The sequence below is a fragment of the Leptidea sinapis genome, chromosome Z (assembly GCF_905404315.1).
Source record: "Leptidea sinapis chromosome Z, ilLepSina1.1, whole genome shotgun sequence".
In the NCBI taxonomy this organism is placed as follows: Eukaryota; Metazoa; Arthropoda; class Insecta; order Lepidoptera; family Pieridae; genus Leptidea; species Leptidea sinapis.
The window spans coordinates 30,877,384-30,898,069 of record NC_066312.1 but is presented as its reverse complement, the minus strand read 5'-3'; the positions used below and the strand labels follow the sequence as shown (position 1 = coordinate 30,898,069).

Here is a 20,686-nt window from a genome sequence, read left to right as displayed (position 1 = left end):
TGGACTTATTGCTAAATGCTTATCTAAAGCTATTTTTGCCATTACCTTGTAAGTTTTAAGGCGAATACCGCATCCGAAAATATGTGTGATTATAAAAATAACCTTTCTATTCTAACTAATGATGAATAAATTTGAAAATGCGACTTTAAATGTATATGTAGATAGAACATTAATTTCCATGAAGCGTAAAGGTAGAAACAATATTATTAACTTTTTTATAAATTCCAACGCGTGACATAATTAGTGTGTCCAGTAGGCTATTCGGGAAATTAACAAAACATCTGAGTAAATAAGTTATTAAAGTTAATTTTACAAAAACATAATATTGGAATTTAGTTATTTCTTATTTTAAAATATCCTTTTTATATTTTTTTGGTTAATTAGTTATATGAAATAAAAATTAAATTAAAAATTAATATTCCTTCTTCTATATTTCCTTGTTAGACACTTTTGAGACCTTAAATAAATTGACGTACATAACGTAACATGATCAATTTGAGATGCGGGCTTTTTATTTTTGTTTCAAAACCACGCTAGAATAGCTAAAGTGATCTTAATAAAATTTAGAACAGATAATGATTAAAGTATGAAGCTGGTGTCAATTTCGAACTGAAAGAAAACACGGCAACAGCTATTCTACTATATTTTCCGGTAATAAAACCGAGCTAGCTTATGTAAGTAAGTGAATGTAAGGGGCGTGAAACACTTCACCAAACCATTGTAATGTCACATATGATTTATGCTACATTTGTACTGGCATCTGTATGCATTGAATAAATCGTATAATATCCAATGAAAAGCATACGTTTCTACAATACCCTACGTATGGTTAGGTAAATGAATTTAACTGAATGATAATTTATATATTTTATATGTGTAGATAGACGCTCTTGCTGCTAGACAACCGATGAAAAAAGGCCAGGTTTATTACTTTAGTGTGAGTGACATTCTACGTCTTACACTAGCGATTTGTATGACACTTTATGTTAGTTTTCGTGCATTGCTCTTGAGCAAGTAAGTAAGTCTCGAGTAAGTAAGTCTTTTCGGGGGATTTACAACAAGATCCTCAGGAAATGTATTACGCAATTTAAAAGAATTGATAAAAGACTTTTGTGTGGTAAATTACTTTCTTAATGACACCACAGATTGGGAATGGAGCGACCGTCGTCAGGATATTAATTTTGTCTGTTGTTCTCAGGTCTGAGGCATATTTTATCGAATAGGTGATAGTTTTTTAATTTCTATAAGTGATATCTTATCCTATTTTGAATAAAAATATTTGAATTTGTTGTTATTTAATATTATTAATCCATTGAGTAAAATTTTAAGAGAGTTGTGCGTGATTTTCCCATACGCGGAAGTCGGGTATAATACATGCCTACAGAAACTTCTGCCGTGAATCAGTAATGTGTAAATATTTCTGTGTACCAGTCTGAAGGGAGCCGTAGCTAGTGAAATTACTGGGCAAATGAGAACTCACTGCATTGTAATTGGTAGGGCGTATCAATTACCATCACTTGAACGTCCTGCTCGTCTCACCCCTTATTAAAAAAAATCTTGAGTGAAAGTATAAAAAAAATTAACAATTTCCTTATGTATGAAATCCACACATCTATGGAGGTAACAATTTCATTGAGTTTATTGTACTTGTTCGGAGAAAATAAAACATTAAAATATGCACAAAAGCTAAGGCAAGTAAGCTAATGTAGGTCTTAAGATATGAATTATGATCTTACCAAATATAACATCGTAAAGTCTGCGTGACTTTAAACACACTGGGTCAAAACCATAATATACGAAACTACAATTTAAAGTTTGACGAGTCACCCAATACAAAAATAACTAGAGCGACTGTTTGCGGCTTCAATTACACAAGGAACAGTAAAAGAATAGGGATTTTCTTTGCGAAAACTTTTAAAACCTACACATATATAGGTAGGTAGGTACTTACAGTTATCTATATGTTAATTAATCAAAATTTAATGTTAAGAAATCTGACTGCATACTGCGTACATAAAATGTAATATGTAGTATTTTAGTGCTTATGTTTTACGAAAATAAATATCACGAAAGTATCATCGAAGAATCAGTATATACCTGTGTAAATGTTTCTTTAGTTCCATTGATTCTTTGTAATATCACAATTTTTTAATTAATATTCTTTAAAACACAGAACAATAACGATAAAAACAATAAAATTCCACCTTCGCACGACACGCCACAAGTTAGGATATCATCCCCACCATCTGGATGTGTGGCGGTCCTCAACAGTGCGGTTTTCAAGGAGCTTTCTTCCTTGTACTACGAAGCTGTCGAATGAGCTTCCTTGTGCGGTGTTTCCGGGACAATACGACATGGGTACCTTCAAAAAAAGCGCGTACCTTCCTTAAAGGCCGGCAACGCTCTTGTGATTCCTCTAGTGTTACAAGAGAATGTGGGCGGCGGTGATCACTTAACACCAGGTGACCCGTACGCTCGCTTGTCCTCCTATACCATAAATAAAAAAAAATAAAAAATTAAATCGCGGTACAATTTGACAGGAGACTAATGGACACTAAATTGTTTCAAAATGGTTTTTATGTAAGGATAGTTGTCTGACTTTCACACAGGGTTCGTCTATTACGATAGTATACTAAGTTTATGATTGTTTAATATATCATTCTTAGTGAGTAAGTTTATAACAGATATATTGTTATTAAAAAACCAGTCTTAAAATACGACAACCTATATTGAAACCTACATAATAATGCTAATCTTTATAATTTAACGTTATTTTCATGTCGGCTTACAGATAAAAAGCATTCTCCTACTAGTCATATAAGAATGAACACAGGTTTATTTAAATACATCTTAGTTTACCTAAGTTATGCTTAAGAGGTACCTTATAAGGATTACTTAGACACTAATTTTAATGCTTTCTCTTCTGGGAACAACTTAAGTGAAATTTATTAGGTAGCACAAGAATTTATGATATTCTATATCTAAATTTAATGCAAGTGCGGGCAAATAATTAAATTAAGTGCCTGCTAATACGAATTATGACAGCATAATTCGTATTAGCAGGCTTAAATACTTGCCTTCTTTGTAAACTCAATTATTGTGTAAATAGACAGATGCTTTCACTATAATTAATTAAAAATAAAAACTGATTATTTTGATACTCTTAACATGGTGCATATAAAAAATGGGCCCGCCAACTTTTAGAAGAAAAATGTTGATTTGTGACGATATAGTACAGTACATTTAAATACAAAAGATTTAAAATTAAAACTTATGATTAAATGTGTACAAATTTGATTAATATTATTTTCTAAACGTCACAAAATGGTCCCAACTCAGCATGTTTGCTGGTTTCAAAATCAGCGCTGGTTTTCCGTTGGGCCATTTGGTGACGACGCCCTAAAGATAATATTAAATGTAACTACTTTTAGTTTGTAAGGGAAACTATTGAAAAACTAAAAGAAAATAAAATTGAAATAATTAAAAAAAAGCAACTGTGTGGTTTCATGAAACCACGATGTAAGTGAACAATTTTTTTTCACATAATAACCTTAATATCAGCATAGAAAAAAAACAAATTTATATATTATACTTTACATATTCATAAGATATAAACAAACAATATAGCGTGGAGCACTGGCATAAATAAGTAATAGTCTATATACTACACGGTAAGCTGCAGCGAAGTATAGGCGCCGCCCGACCGTCACGCGACATGCAACACACAGACGAAAAAGTTTGAGACGATGTAATAAAAGTTTCACTTTAAAAATAAAAATAAACTTTCACGTAACTTAATAATATTAAACGTCGCAGTGTATCTCGGTATCGGGTGACAACGAGTGGTTTTAGATTTTAGATTTACTGATTTACACTGTGGGCGCAGGTGAAAGGTCTCTTTTTTTAAAACTGTATGTTAACTTAATTGTCAATTTGGTAAATAAAAATGATAAATGGAAGAAAGTTCTGACTGACAAGTTGACTGAGTTTAGGCCAGTTAAAGTAGCCATTTTTTTGGTCAACCACGCACTATATTTCCGATCCATTTTTTGATAAGGCTTAGCGTCAATTATTGAGCATAAAATCACAGAATGCTAACAGATCCATGTGGAATTTCAAGCGCCATCTTGAATAAAAGTTTTGGTCCGATTTCTCGGAAACTATGAACTTTAGGGCAAAAGACATTCAAACTATTATTGTTCAAACAATTGACATACGTGAATAATGAATGACAATGTCAAATATAATTTAATAAAATATTTTCATAATCGCCTGTGATCATAAAATATTTACGTTAAATGTTGGAGAAAATGTGAAAGGAATGTCGGTTGGTTTTGATATCCTTAAGCCGGTTAAGTAGCTTCAAGATAATATACGATTTTCCTGGATTTCTCTTGTTATTTAAAGTTTTTGAAATAGGTTATCTTATGAATACCGGAGATCAAAATGATTTGAGTTTTTATGTCTTTAGTGTTAATGTCAAATCTGGCTGCCAGATGTTGGCGAGTCAACACGTCCTGAGGATTCCTCTTGTAGAGGCGAAACACTTGTCGAATTGTTTAAGGACAAATATTGGCGGAATTAACACTAAAGAAAACTCAAATAATTTTGATATTTATGGATTTCCGCAAAAGTAACGCCTACTTCAATAAACAATACCGGAGATATTATATTGGGATTGTGTATGTGCCAGAACAAATTATAACTACTTCAAAGTATTTGAAATGGCTTTTATTTATAAACGCATTGTTATGACTGAGAAGTTTAAAACAATGTGATCGTAAATTAAAAATATATTCAAATCTATGCTTTGATCATTTTATATGTCTAAATAGACTGTGACAGCTGTGAAAGTTTCGAAATTCGAATTGATGTGACAGTTAACCTTTATTTTGAGCAATGCACGCACACTTACACAAACTAACATAAGTCACGAGCGTAAGAAGTAGCTTGTCATGCCCACTAATGTAATAAATCTGGCCTGTTTTCATCGGTTGTCTAACAGCAAGAGACTATCTAGATGTATAAATTATCTTAGAATCTGTACAGTATCAAACCTCAAAGTTGTATATTTTTTCGTTTTTCAAATAAAAAAAATAAGTTCTTTTGGAAAAAAATAACCGAAAAATTTATTGAAGTAGGCGTTTTTTGCGGAAGTCCATAATTATCCCCATATTTTTTATTTTTCTTAAGTGTTAATTCACGAGTCTCGTGCCACATTTTGATGAGTCAACATGTCCTAAGGATGCCTCGCGCAGAGGCGAAACACGTGTCGAGTTGTTAACACTTAAGAAAACTTAAAACATTTGGGTAAACGAAAAAGCTATGAGAGTGGATTGTACTCGATACACACGCACTGCACAACGAGATTTCACCCATCCAAAAATTGTCTAAATATATAATATTATATATAGGTATATAATATTAAGATAATTATTTTTTTAATCATTTATTTATCCCGTACGCCAGTAAAATGCCAGAGCATGTCGGTAACGCGATCCCATAACATTTTCCTACCAAAAAGTGCCCAACACGGCTACGGAAGGTTTCACTTCAATAACGTGTGAACACTTAACATTAAAACCTAATAAATCTACGAATAATATCTTAATTATAAACATGAACGTTATAACAGTCAGGAAGTACATTAAAGAGGCTTCCAACTCAAGTAATACTCATTACTTTCCTTCCGCTGCATTTCTTATTTTATTAATTAATATATTATCGTTACGCACCAAACTTACACAACAATCATTAAATGTTTAAGTATACATAAATTAAAAGAGAAATTCTAATCCAGTTGGCATCTAACGAAACTTTTTGATTTTCCTTTATAGGGATTGTTACCGATGAGTAACAGTATCCTAGATAGACAGCTGAAATTGTATCAGCGTGTGTGTTATCGCTATAAAAACAAGTCTAGTTTCTATACCCCACCCTGTAGATCAAATGTAGGCTTTCAGTCTCCGGTTAAGCGCATTCTTGATGAGTATAATTTAATAAATGGTCGCATCGAGTTGGAAGTGTTTCATGACTCTTTATATAGTTTTAAGAAAAAGATTTGGAAGCATTTCCCAATTTAGTTGTATTTATATCAGAACAAAATAATATTAGTTATATATTTAAAATCATTTAGTATTATTATTATCTCAGAGTTATTTGGCAAAGTTATGTACGTCGTATTTGATATGCATGTTCCCCCTTAACTGGTATTCGTTTAATATGATCTGATTGTTATTGAAAGAACTCCATGCGTAGACCGCTGTAAATTTTATTTTTTTATGGAGAGGAGAACATGCTATCAATCTCTTCTGACAAAATCTCATTTATTCTCAGTATGTTGACTTGATTTCTTAAGCCATAATAAACTTACATTATTTTAACGACAACCTGTGTCTTAACAGACTAAAGTTAGATAACATAAAATCTTGGTTATAATTTCTCTTCAATATTATATAAAGCTTATATATGATTAATTATATATTTTATCATGCAACGAGTATTGAATATATTTTCATAAACAGTTAATATATTAATCTGCATAAACACGGTTTTGTTACTCAAACGTAAATAAAAGATATGAAGCATAACAATATGTGGCAGCTTATAACGTTTAACACGATATTGCTATAGCAATTAACATTTCCTACTTATAAAATAACATAATTTAACGTTTAATTAAGTTATGCAGTATAATAATATTTTCATTGGTTAAAATTGGTAAAAGTCATTTATTTTCTCAAAATGTATTCCTTTATAATTATTCTTTGATGTCATGTCTAATACTAGGAGAAACAAATGGGGTTCTAGAGAAGAAATGGCGCAAGAAACTCTACAAGCATTATTTTTTTGCGCTTTTTCGAACCGACTTTAAAAACGGAGGAGGTTTGCAATTTGCTATTTTTTTTTGTTATGTTTGTTACCAATGAACCAATTTTGATGATTCTTTTTCTATTTGTAAGCTGGTGCTTCCCGTGTCGTCCCATTTAAATTATTTCAGTTCTGACAACGGCATGCATCAGAAATCCATATAACTAAGTCTTAAATTTGTAAGTCGATGATTCTTTTTTTTTAATCAAATATACAATATAGTACTGTCATTGTACTTGCTATAAAATAATCATAATTTAGTACCGGGCTGTCTTGAATTTATTTATTATCCCTGAACGTCAACTGGGAATTTACGAATTTATTATAAATAAAAATGTTTAAGGATTTTTGTTTAATTACTCCAAAGAAGTATAACTTCTTGTATGCGTACATAAGTACAAACACACTCTTTTAGAGTTCCGTAGCCAAATGGCAAAAAACGGAAGCCTTATGGATTCGTCATGTCTGTCTGTCCGTGTATGTCACAGCCACTTTTTTCCATAAATCGTTACAACGAACTACAAGAACTTTTATATTATGTATTTGTTACTACGGAACCCTTAGTGGTCGCGTCAGACTCGCACTTGGCCGCTTTTATCTTTTTGAAAGTTTCGAGGATTTCGTTCAGCTGTTGGAAAGAATAAAGGCCTGGCCATTGCAATACAGTGCCATCTTGAACCAAAAATTCTAGATGGCATAGTAATTACGCTAGTCTATATATAATACTAGCTGACCCAGCAAACGTTGTATTGCCGATATTGAAATCGCGATACAAAAGTAAATGTTGATCGTGGATGGGTGAAAATTTGAAATTGTATGTATTTTTTAATGCTGACTCATAATCAAACAAATTTAAAAAAAATGTAAAAAAATAAAAAAAAAATGTGTTGATCACCCTTAACATTTATGGGGATGAAAAATAGATGTTGTCCGATTCTCAGATCTACCCACTATGCACTCAAAATTTCATGAGAATCGGTCAAGCCGTTTCGGAGGAGTTCAAAGTTTAACACCATGGTGTCATGACACGAGAAGTAGCTGGTTACCGGCGTATTTTGCTTCTCCTAAACAAATGCATATTATATACAAAATTTCATTTAAAAATTTTAAATCTTTATAAAGTGTAAATTGTACATCGCCTCAAATTTTTTCGTCCATCTATAGCATGTCGCATTACAATCGATTTGAGTAGAGGTGAGGTTTTATCATTACTTTCAACTTATGCATTTAAGTCAATTTGGCCGCGCGCGGTCTAAGTTGCAAGATGGAAATGTTGGAATCTCACACCTCCGACTAAGGTTTTTATCACATTATATTTAAATTTTTATAAAGAAGTAATGCATTTGTTTTTTTTTTTTCAATTACCATACTTAATATTTTCATAATTATGTTTTTTTTTTGTTAATTACGTTATTTGTAGAATTACAATCATTACGATAATCATTTCCCTGTTCTTGCAATAAAATAAAGTCACAGTAGAAATTTCAAACTGTGCGGAAATAATTTATCGCATAGAAACGCTCATGCAATAACATAATTTGAAAAAAAATAATGGTTAAGTATAGAAATAAAACCTACTGTTATCTCTCAAGTTTCATAAAACTGCACAAAGTGTACTAAATTTAATTAAAATCTATCACACGAAATTTAAAAAAAAAAAAGACATATACATATTGACACACTTTTTTAAAAATTATCTTAAGTGTAAGACAACGACAAAAATACATTTACTTCAACATAATATATAAGTTCAAATAAACATCCATGACTCGGAAACAAACATTTCATCATATAAATGTTTGAACCTATTGGGATTCGAACCCTGGACCTCTAGCTCAGTGGCAGGGTCGCTGGGCTATATGGGCCGTGAAATATACAAGTGGTCAAACCTTTGGTTATTTTTTCTGTTGCAACTTCGACGCACAACTCGATTAACTGTAAAAAAAAGAAAGACGTTAGTAAATTTATGAAATAAAAACATTCATACGAACTTTCTTTATCAAAGAGGAGGACAAACGAACATACATCATTCACCATAGAGAGGTATTTTCTTAGAAAGCTGGGTAGCGAATATACAAAGCTGTTCTGTTAATAGAAAAAAAACTACGTTTAAAAAAATTCTCTCCTAACACAGATTATCTAAATCTACCAGGAGAGTTTGATATGTGATTGTAAATGACTGTGTACAAATAAAGAAATTTTTATTTTATTTATTTTGATTTGAAAAAAAAACCGGCTTTAAAAACTAAAAAGCATAAAATAACTTAATAAAGATTTAATTGAATAGAACTCTTATGCAAACTTATATCTTTAATATTAATAAAATACTATTATTTGTATGTGTAATTGATACAAAAAAAAGTAATATTATACTTTTCAGTTTTTGAAGTCGGTTTTTTCAAACGTAGTTTTTTTTTTACATTTTATTGTCATTTATCAGTTAAACTATAAGATATCGTTGCTTTTTACTGTCATATATTAAATAGTAATTTTTTTAAGAAACTATGTAATTCGTCGTATATAATTCGTTAGTCTCGCTAAAACTCTAGAACGGCTAATTTTGGTCTTGAATTATTTGTGGAAGTCCAGGGAAGGTTTAAAAGATGAATAAATAAGAAAATGCTTAATTAAATAAAAACAACAAATTTGTTTTTCCTTTGATGTGTACATACATAATTTCTATGAGAGAATTTATTGACGCACGGTTTGACAGTTCTGCTGTGAAACAATTTCATTACGACAGCAGGGTGCATAGTTTACGACGTAATTCTTTATGTTATGATATATTATTGACAAATTCATAAAAAAACATTATTTTATTTATTATATACAGAACAACGTCTGTCGGGTCACCTAGTAATAATATATAATCAATCTAAATGAAAACTCCTAAAAAAGCGGTACACAAACTAAAATAACATCATCCACTTAAACAAAAATATTCATATAAAATGTTTATAAAATGAAAACTACGGGGCCAAACTATGTCAAATTTTAATGGGATCAAATGAAAAGAATCTCGAAAATCGGATATAAATCTAATCTCAGAAAATCAGCGTAATCGGTGTACATACTTAAAAAAAATACCAATCGATTTGGAAACCTCCTCCTTCTCGAGTTCGGTTAAAAAATATGATGTAAATATACTTAAGTACTTATTCAGGAATAATTTAGTTTGAAGCCAACAGAAACGTGTAAACTTATTTAAAAAAAAAAGCTTAAAAAAAATTAAATAAAAACGTATTTCTGAATGATGAGGAACAGGATTTCGTATGAATAAAACCTCGTCATTATCTCACAGTTATAATTTCAATAGGTTCACGCGTTTCCGAGCTAAAGGGTCTTGACAGACAGGCAGACAACGCAGTGATCCTCTAAGGGTCCCGATTTTTCCTTTTGTGGTGCGGAACCCAAAATACACATTTTCCGAAGGCGATCGAACCCGGGGCATCGTGGTATGAGTCAAAGGTTCTAATTACTAAACCACCGACAGTAATATCAAGTTTTTATAACTGTAACGGTGAGTATCTCACAGTTCAATAAATCATAATTTAGATAAATGAACTGGAAAGAGTTAAGTATGTTTGTGAGAACGAAATGTTTCTATTGCGTGTTTACAAATTTGACTTGTAAATTGATTGCTGGCGTTTGAATGATATAAGGCGGACGATGTTATGCAATAACTATTAAGAGGTAAGGCTGTCTCAGATTTAAAAAAACTTTAAATTAATATTTGTGACGAGCTCACTTGAGCGAGACAATTAATATCAGCCTGCCTAAAATTTCGGGCTAATAACGTAAAAATCAGGATTTTAGTCTCGATAAGTTCCTCCTACAAAAATTAATCAATTGTTTAAATTATAAGTTTATTTCTAGGATTATGCATCCAAAAGCTGCTATGTTTAAGAAATAGACGCTTTAACTTTATTTATATATAATACTAACTGAACCAACAAACGTCTTATTGCCATATAACATATTAAAAAAATCAATTATTAAAATTTTGATAAAACTGATTCTCAGACCTACCAAATATATCGTACTACAATTATTGTATTCCATTGGAATCTTGCAACCTTATATCGGTTTGGTGGATGGAACAGAATAATATAAAAAACGTGATACAAAAACAGTTGTAGATCGTAGAAGGGCGAAAATTTAAATTTGTATGTATTTTTCAATGCTGAATCATAATAAAAAAAAAATAAAAAAAAAATGAGGTGGCCTACCCTTAACATTTAGGGGGATGAAAAATAGATAGTAGCCGATTCTCAGACCTACTGAATATGCATATAAAATTTGGTAAAAATCAGTTAAGCCGTTTCGGAGGAATAAGGTGACACGAGAATTTTATATATAAGATGTTAATTGCCGAACACTATTCTAGGAAAATTTAGTTTTTCCTATGCCAAAACAGTTTATCCCTTTAGATGATAGGATAACCTACCGGCCATTGGACAAACCCGTATTAACATAGGCTAGTATAGTTGAGCCTAACATGAATAAGTACACCGCAGGATAAACCGGTTTGGCCTAGTCTATACTCATTCTGTATCATCTAAAATCAGATTTGTAACCGGTTTAATTTGGTAGTTATGCTCAAGTTGGCCGATAGGAGAAACTAGTTTAACCTAGTCTGTACCGGTTTATTCTGTCGCATAAAGGATGAACTGATTTGGATTAAGAAAGACTAGTTTGTCCTAAAATCAGATTTGGCCTTTAGCATATTATACACATGGTAAAGTCTATCTCAAGCAACTAATATATTTAGTTCCGGTAAGACTGCTTATAGCAAATTGATTTAATAATTATACTTATTACCATAATAATTAGTGTCGGATGCACTGGCAATGTCTAGAAAAAGTTCCAGATTCTCAGAAGAGATCTTTCTTTAGATAACTCAGATAATAGTATAACCATAAATGTAGATAGCTCATTATGCAATGATTGAAAATAATTATCTTAATACGCTTTTGGTTTGATTGTTTTGTACATATATTTATTTATACATTTATACCATGATTCTGATTTATTTTTATATTTAATTGATCTACTTAAGTATTTTTAGCCAAAATATATTATCTTTTACGTTTTGAAGTGGAGATTTCTTTACGTGCGCTCAGAAATTTATTTTGTAGGAATCGAAATAGACTGAGCTGTCATGCTTATTAATGTAACGCTAATTTTAGTCAGTTTGATTCAATTAATGGCGCACAGTATGTAAAAACCTAATTATCAGAATAATTTATATTTAGTTATAGTTATTTATATATATATTTATAGAATCGACAATTTTCGTATTTAGTATCATTAATATTAACTTGATGAATTTTCACATCTGTCACAAAACAGGAGTGACATTAGACTCACAATATAACAGCGTATAGATAACATAGTGTGCGAGGGAGAAGAACATATATAACGAAGATACAGCTAGATAGAAAAAGTAAGCAAATATATTGTTACTGTGACAGATTTTGACATTACTATACTCCGCACTATTTTGAATACTTAAACATTATTTATGGAGGGTAGAGGTCATCTGTGTATAAGAAAAAGTAAAAATACATTAAATTAGGGTGGCACCACATTAGCATCAGGGTAAATCTTAGACCAAGCGCCAAATTTAAAATAATACTAATCACTCTAGCTAGCTACACGTTTTCTCATGATAACTCTTTAAGGTTATATTTACTACATTATTTTGTTAAACGTAAGTTGTTAACACGGCATACTTCAATTCGTTTACAGTTGCTACATTCACCATACTTCACACCAAACCCTGTACCTGTCCAAAGCTGGACACTTTGTATTCATACCCATAGGCTTAGAAAATACTAGCCCATAGATGAATTGACAACCCGTTAATAAGTGACCAATTTTGATTTGTCAATGTGTGCGTTAGCTAGTGATGATGGAGGGGTAAAGGTAAGGAGAATCATCTCTTAAGGGAGAAAAGTTGAAAAAGTGTTTAAACTGTTCTGTATTTTTATGTGAAAAGTTTTACAACACTTAAAGCACATCACACATCTACGCAATAAATGTTTTCTGACTTTGATATGGGGAGAAGAACTGCCAAGAAACTCGCAGCCCATCTTTTAAATCATATAATAACATAGGCTTCTTGATATTAATATGACATAATTTTCGGTGGCGTCGACAGAACCAGACAAGAAGCATACATCATTATCCTCTACATAATCTATTTTACTATAGTAAGCCTTCTTTTTCAAAGATGCTTTAATAATATTTCTTGACTGACCAAAAAGGTCAGTGAGTCGATATGTCAATCAAATTCACCGGTATAGTATAATATATATGTATATATAATAATATCACCCAAATGATTGCAAACTCGACGGACAGATGACCGGTGTGGCAGAAAAGTCCTAGAATGTGGACCTCGTACATGGAATAGTGTTGGTCGCCGGAATACGTTGGATGAGGATAGCGCAGGACCGATCGTCGTGGAAATCTTTGCGGGAGGCCTTTGTCCAGTACTGGACGTCTTCCAGTTGATGATAATGAGTCGATATGACCTATAAACCTATCTGATATATGTAGTTTCAATTTATGGTATATTCCAGTTTTTGTCTCTGATGTTACTATTGATAATATTTTTGTGCTTTCCTCGTGACGAGCTACGTGAGTTACGATAATTGCGAGGAATTCAAACCGAACGTATTACGCTGGTTTCTTGTAATTGGTAGCGATTAATTGATGATACTATTAGATGAAAGATAAAGTCGACATAATATGATAGTGAGAACTCATGAGATTACCACTGATACAGATGCACTAGGTAGCAGTAATTTCAATCCTATATCGTTAAACAAGCAATTCTGGTATATATAATCCAACGATTTTCATACAATTTAGTATACAGGGGATTTCGGTGGCGATAATTGATCTAGCTAGGTTTCAATTTAAAAAAAATGTAGTTTTATCCGTATTTTAATGAGAAACAGCTACAATGACATTAGAATACAAAGGTAAATTTCGCCACTATATACAAGACTATAATAGTTCAGATGGGACATTGGGTGATCCGGAAAACAGAAGACTCCGGCTCGAATCCAGATGCCCTTTTAGTTTTTTTTGTTCAAATTCTGCACATTCTTAAAAATCCGAGCGAGGCTCGGTCGTCCGGATATTTTTACTTTATTTGGGAAACTTAAAGCCATTTTATAACATTTAGATTAACAAATGAAAACCGAAAAAGATCTAAGACCGTGTTGGAAGTTTTATTCCTTAGCAACCACGATACAGATATGCCGTTGGAAAGGTCTGGATGACATAAGTTTAAAATCGTTGAGTTTGGATCCGTTCAGCCATCTTGAAATTTTACACACACGTTATCCTGAAACAAATCCAGATACAGATACATTTTGTAAAAGTATGACGAGTTTAAGCTACTGTACGCATTTTCTCCTAAGTTATAAAAGATCCTTTTTTCACAAAGTTTCTTTTTTTAAGTAAATATACAAATTTAATTTGTACCAAAATTTATGAACGATGCGGGACTCAGACCCGCGCCTCTCGGGTTCCATCCGAGCGCTCTTAATTCTTTAACTCTTAAAAAGCAAATTGTTAATAATGTAAAGAGTTAAAATTACATATAGTCACACCGGATATTACAAAGAATTAATAAAAAAACGTATAAGGAATGATCTACCAACGTTTTTAGACCACCAGAGGGAATAATATCTGTTAATTAAGTTAATGCTTGAGTGACACTTAGTCCGTGGAAAGTAATTGTAGAGTTGACCATTTTAATGGATTCCTTAGACTTTCTGCCTTATAATATCAGATACGCTTCGACTACTGGAAATAATTGCGGTTTTCCAACTCATTTCTCTAATGCTAAATCAATTTACAAAGTAGCCTTATCTGAGTTGACTTTCTTCTATCCATCAGTTTATTCACAATAGCTTCACAGAAAATTTATTCAATGAGGCGTTTATTTTGTGGAACTACGAAATTGGCTATTGATTAAAATAAATTTTTGTAAATGTTCCAACTGGTATTTTTATTGTCTGAAAATAATACCAGTTAGCACTTCGAAAAATTGTTTTAAATTTAAATGATAAATAGTCCCGCCATAAAGGGAGCCGCCATGTTCGTGACGTTTTAATATCATAAACAAACAAACGTCAAAATATATCCAGTGCAACACTTATTGATTTTTATTTAAATAAAAATGACCGGTCATAGTCCGTCTCGTTGGTGTGTAGCAAAAAACAAATTATTTCTGCTGAAGTGACGTAAAAAAATGGTGATTCGGTCAAGTGACATACAGATAAAGAGACTTTTAAAATTGAGAATTTTGAATTTTTTTTATGGAATAGGAGGACAAACGAGCGTACGGGTCACCTGGTGTTGAGTAATCACCGCCGCCCACAATCTCTTGCTACACCAGAGGAATCACAGGAGCGTTACTATTATGAATAAGGGGGTCAGAGTTGAAGCTATCTTCACAGTTTTATATATTTTAAATCTCGTCTAAAAGATTTATTTCTCAATAAATATGTTGTAGTACTTGGTTTCTAACTCGCAGAATATTTCCTACGTTAAATAAATGGTTTTAAAATTCTATTGCCACGGAATATTATAATAAGAACCCACCAAATTGTTTAATGTGCTGTTTATTATAATAATAAAAAGATTTTCCAGTGGAAATAATTTAATTATTCCAAATATGTTATGTGAAAGGTATTTTTAAGCATGATTGAAATATAAATACATATTTATTTACCTTTGGGAGTAACAATAACAAGTTTTTCAAGAATCCTGAGAGGCACTACATTGTAATGGGCAGGACGTATCAATTACCATCATCTGAACGTCCTGCTCGTCTCGGCCCTTATTGTCATTAAAAAAGGGAGTTAAAATAATAAAAGTATAACATTCTAGCTGACCCAGCAAACGTTGTATTTCCATATAAAGTAATTAAAAAGAAAATACAATAAATTTTTGGGGTATAAAAATAGATGCAACCTATTCTTAGACCTACCAAATATATAACTACAATTATTATTGTATTCGATTGCCATCTTTCAACCCTATAGCGGATGGATGGAAAAGATTAATATAAAAATCACGATACAAAAATAGTTATAGATCGTAGAAGCTTGAATGAGCTTCCTTGTGCGGTGTTTCCGGGACGATACGACATGGGTTCCTTAAACGCTCTTGTGATTCCTCTGGTATTGCAAGAGAATGTGGGCGGCGGTGATCACTTAACACCAGGTGACCCGTACGCTCGTTTGTCCTCCTATTCCATTAAAAAAAAAGTAGAAGGCGAAAATTTGAAGCTGTATGTATTTTACAATGCTGAATCATCATAAAATGAAAATAAAAAAAATCGGCAAAAAATATAACATATATTGCAACATCGCTTGGTAAAAGTCATGCTACATTAGTTCGTAATGGGGCTTTGACGTGGGGAGAAGAACCTACAAGAATATCCCAGACTATAATAATCTTTAAAATAGTTTCAAACTCGATTCTCATTCATACCTATCAAAATCAAAATCAGTTTATTCATGTAGGTCACGGAAATGACACTAATTATGAATGTCAAAAAGAAATAAAATATTTTTCTTATTCAATCTACCGGTACTTCGTAAAGGGTTGAGCTAATGAGAAGAAGTAGCAAGAAACTCATTGCCACTCTTTTATATCAAGATTTACATTTCCATCAATTTACAAATCATTTACAATATAATATGTAAAATGATGCAACAAACATACTCAAACGTCAAATAGTCAATGACTTACACGAGTAAGTCAAAAAAGTAAATGTAAATTAATACAAAAGTTATTGAGTACAGTAGCTGCATCATCCACATACACCATAAATAAATAAAGGTATAAATTAATAATATCCTTGATTCGTACTCAGTGAATAAATTATTAAATTGTCACTCGAATTTCGTCATAAAAGTATCTCCACTAAAAACAACAGGAATTTCAGATAAATCTATTAATTTTCAATAGCTAAGTTCGTCTTATGTTAATCATATGGCATTCGTATACGCATAAGTGCATAGTTCGCATTTAAAACACACGTAATAACATGTTTCTATCAATGATTATAGATTAGGCTGTGTAAAGCTGTGGCTTCTTTATAAATTGAACAGCCGTATGAGCGGAAGTGTTAGTAGATTACAGTGAGTGCCGTGCCTAATAGGGCATTGTTAACTTTTATCACTGCAACCTGGGAGAATGATTGGTTTTTGACTATTGATTTGTTAATTTACGTTTTATTATTACAGTTTGTTAGCACGTTTGTTGAATTTTGCAATGAAGGATATTACAGATCATAATTAGAAGCATTTGTCAGTATCTTAGTAGGTACACAATCACAGGCGGCCCTACCCTAAGCGAAGGCTCCGTTGTAGTGCCGCTCAGAATTTTTGGATATTTCAATAATTCTGAAGAGTACTGCATTGTAATGGGCAGGGCGTATCAATTACCATCAGCTGAACGTCCTGCTCGTCTCTCCTTATTTATATAAAAAAAAATAAGTACTCCGCGCCCGCTCATTGAATAATTTGCATGGTGAATATATATAGGTATTTTTAAGTAAAAAAAATACAGGTTCCCAATGCATAATATGACATAAATATTATTCCGATCAATTCAGTAGTTTTGCCAGTATAAGCGATAAAAAAAAAGCTCTCCGTTTTAAGTATAGATTACATCACTGAAAAGTTTTGCATAAGCATCAGAATTTTAAAATGAACATCAGTTTACGAAGTATCAATTGTACTTATTAAAATACATTGTTAAAAAACGAATAAACACGGAAACATCAAAGTATTATCAAGGAAATAGATATGGATTGCATAAAATTTGCGGTTTTGATGTAAAAACAGGCATAAAATTTGCTCAAGTGAGCGCATCGGATTAAAACGAAGCTTAAGTCACGTAAAGTAAATAAACTAATAAAATTACAAGCATAAATTATTTTTAATAATAATATGTTTAATTTTACGGTCGTAAAATCAAAATATTATAAGTAATATAATGCTAGATTTGAAGACGTTCGTTATAGAATTTTACGTAAATTGTACCTACAGAATAAATGCACAAATGTATTTTATCACAAAGGTGTTTTTTTGGAACCCACCACAATTCTTCATTAAAATTAATGATACGAAGACTAATTAAAATCTATTTTCGTCGGTATTCACGAAAAATATACAAACTCCTTGAAATTATAGATTCTCCAATTGGACGTAATTCCAGAAAAACGTTCCAATCCACAATCATGTCTAAATTGAGTTAAGAACACAAAACTGGTCACGTGATTCATATTAACGGACTGACAAAAAATTGCAGACCTATTGTCACTCTTTAAATGACATCATGATTAGTAGCCCAGCCCACATATTGTATGGATTACACTAATATTTAACTTTAAATTTAACTTTAAAATTCCTTCAAATGTGATGTTTGTGGCGTCCAATTAATGATGAAAACTTTAAAAATTAACAGCGCAATCTGTTGACAGATTAATGAACGAATTTTTTTATATTGTTAATTTTGGTTTTACGTACTATTATAGGTTTGAAAAATTAATTTAAAACAATTAATAATACTATTCGAAATGTTAATATAACATTCGATTCATTGCTATTTTGTTTGTTTCATCCTTAAAATTAATAATTATTTACATTATTATATTATGTATGCCCACTATCGATACGAAGTATTCGCCTATTAATATCTTAATATATACAAATTACGTGACACGTTGTTTGTCCGCGATGGACTCCTAAACTAATGTACGGATTTTAATGGGATTACTTCATGGAGTGCAGTTTAGTCCAACTTGAGAGATAGGATAGTTTTTATTTCGATTTGGGACCCAAAATTATTTTTATTTTCAATATTTGTTTTGTATGGACATATTTTCTATGAGAGAATGTATTGACGCACGGTTTGACAGTTCTGTTGTGAAACAATTTCATTATAACAACAAGGAGCATACGTAACGAAATAATTTTTGATGTTATGAAATATTATTGACAAATACATAAAAAATTGTATTTTATTTATTATTTACAGTACAACGTCTGCCGGGTCAGCTAGTTTTATATAAAATACAGTTATTTATCTGTTTGTTAGCTGTCTGTTAGTAAACATGAAGTAACATCTATGACTCGGAAATAAACACCAATATTCATCAGAAGATTTCGCTACTCTTGGCCACTCCAACTTCACGGACGGTGTAGCGCTGACACAGAGCAATAAATAATACATTGTGTTTTACTTCGATTAAATATTTAAGTATATATTGGATATGTCGTCCTCTTTAACGTGAATATTATGCGGTGCAGGGGACTTTCTTGAAATTTGCACAATACCAAATTCCTATATTATAAATATAAAATAATTTTATAAAATACTACGTTATATAAGAGCATTTGATACAGTTGACGTACAAAATTTATATTTACACAAATATAAATCAGTTCTGAAGAAAAGGTTTTATATTAAGAAAGGGTAATATAAAATATCAGAATGTCTGTATCTAAATAGCCCTTGAGACTGAGCTGCTGGGCTGTTACATGTGTGTCACAGATTGATAAATGTAATTATTATTAAATAAGAACTTTTAATAATCTAATTTGAAAAGAGCAACCTTAGAGTTAGTTAGAAATCTGCCTTCCGAATGAGTTGTAGTATAAAAAATGACAAATATTTCAAGTGTAATGTGAATTTCCATCGAAATATAATAATTTTGATTTGATGTGATTTGATTTGATTTACTTGTTGTGTACTAATTAACAAAGGGGTAGTAATTAGCAAATAGCCCTATATTTAGTTGTACTTCTATTGAAGACTGTAATTTTTTGCACCTACCAGTAATCGAACATGGGACCTCTAACTCAGCGCACAATAACCACTGGGCTATAATGGTCGTCGTTTACAACACATACAAAGAAGTTTTCACGACAAATATTTTTTTGTACGTGTCGGCCCTACAAAATTATTTCGTTCGTCGTCATCAGTTATGTTCTAACAATGTCGGAGTATTAATTGTTGCTGTACACGCTTGCTGCATACTGATCTAACCGCATTGATAATCTGATTAATGACTATTGTTAATCTCCACATGCTTAGCTATGATAAAATGCATGTGTGTACTTGTTGATGCACGGTATAACGTCATGGAGAATTGAAAGATATGTCACATATTACAGGGGATCTTCATCATCAACAGTCGGGAGAAGTTCACTGCTGGGCAAAGGCCCCCACCAAATATCTCCATGAGGATCGGTTCTACGCTGCCCTTATCCAACCTATTCCAGCGATCTTGACCAGTTCGTCGGTCCATCATGTGACTTGTGGGGGTCTACCAGCACTGCATCTACCATGGTCACCATTCGAGGACTTCACTGCCTTACCGGCCACCGGCCATCTGTTCGTCCACCTATGTGCTCTGCCCACTGCCACTTCAATTTCGCAATGTTTGCGCTATGTGGGTGACTTTGGTTTCCTTATTGATCTCTTTATTTCGATCTCGCATGGAAACTCCGAGCATAGCCCTCTCACTCTGAGCGGCCATGAGGTTTCTCATCAGGCCCATAACGACCACGTCTGCATGCCGTAAGTCATCACTGGCAACACACACTGGTTGAAAACCTTTAGACAGGCGATACTGTATATAAGAATATGTTAACAGTATTCATTGCAACTATTTCAGCCTCAAATCAGGCGTCCATGTAAAAATATCTGGCATATCATTTGACTTAAGTATAAATAAATTATAGCGACAAATGATCGTCAGTAAAGAAAACAGGAG

At 32.0% G+C, this 20,686-nt stretch overlaps 1 protein-coding gene across 1 annotated transcript in view; it reads right to left on the bottom strand.

Moving 5' to 3' along the window:
• The window catches only part of LOC126978640 (uncharacterized), a 104,432-nt gene that overhangs the window by 41,318 nt on the left and 42,428 nt on the right, over window positions 1-20,686 (bottom strand). Inside the window, exon 2 of the mRNA XM_050827633.1 lies at window positions 8,760-8,805. The gene's annotated coding sequence lies outside the window, so the exon portion shown is untranslated. The remainder of the gene's footprint in view (window positions 1-8,759; window positions 8,806-20,686) is intronic.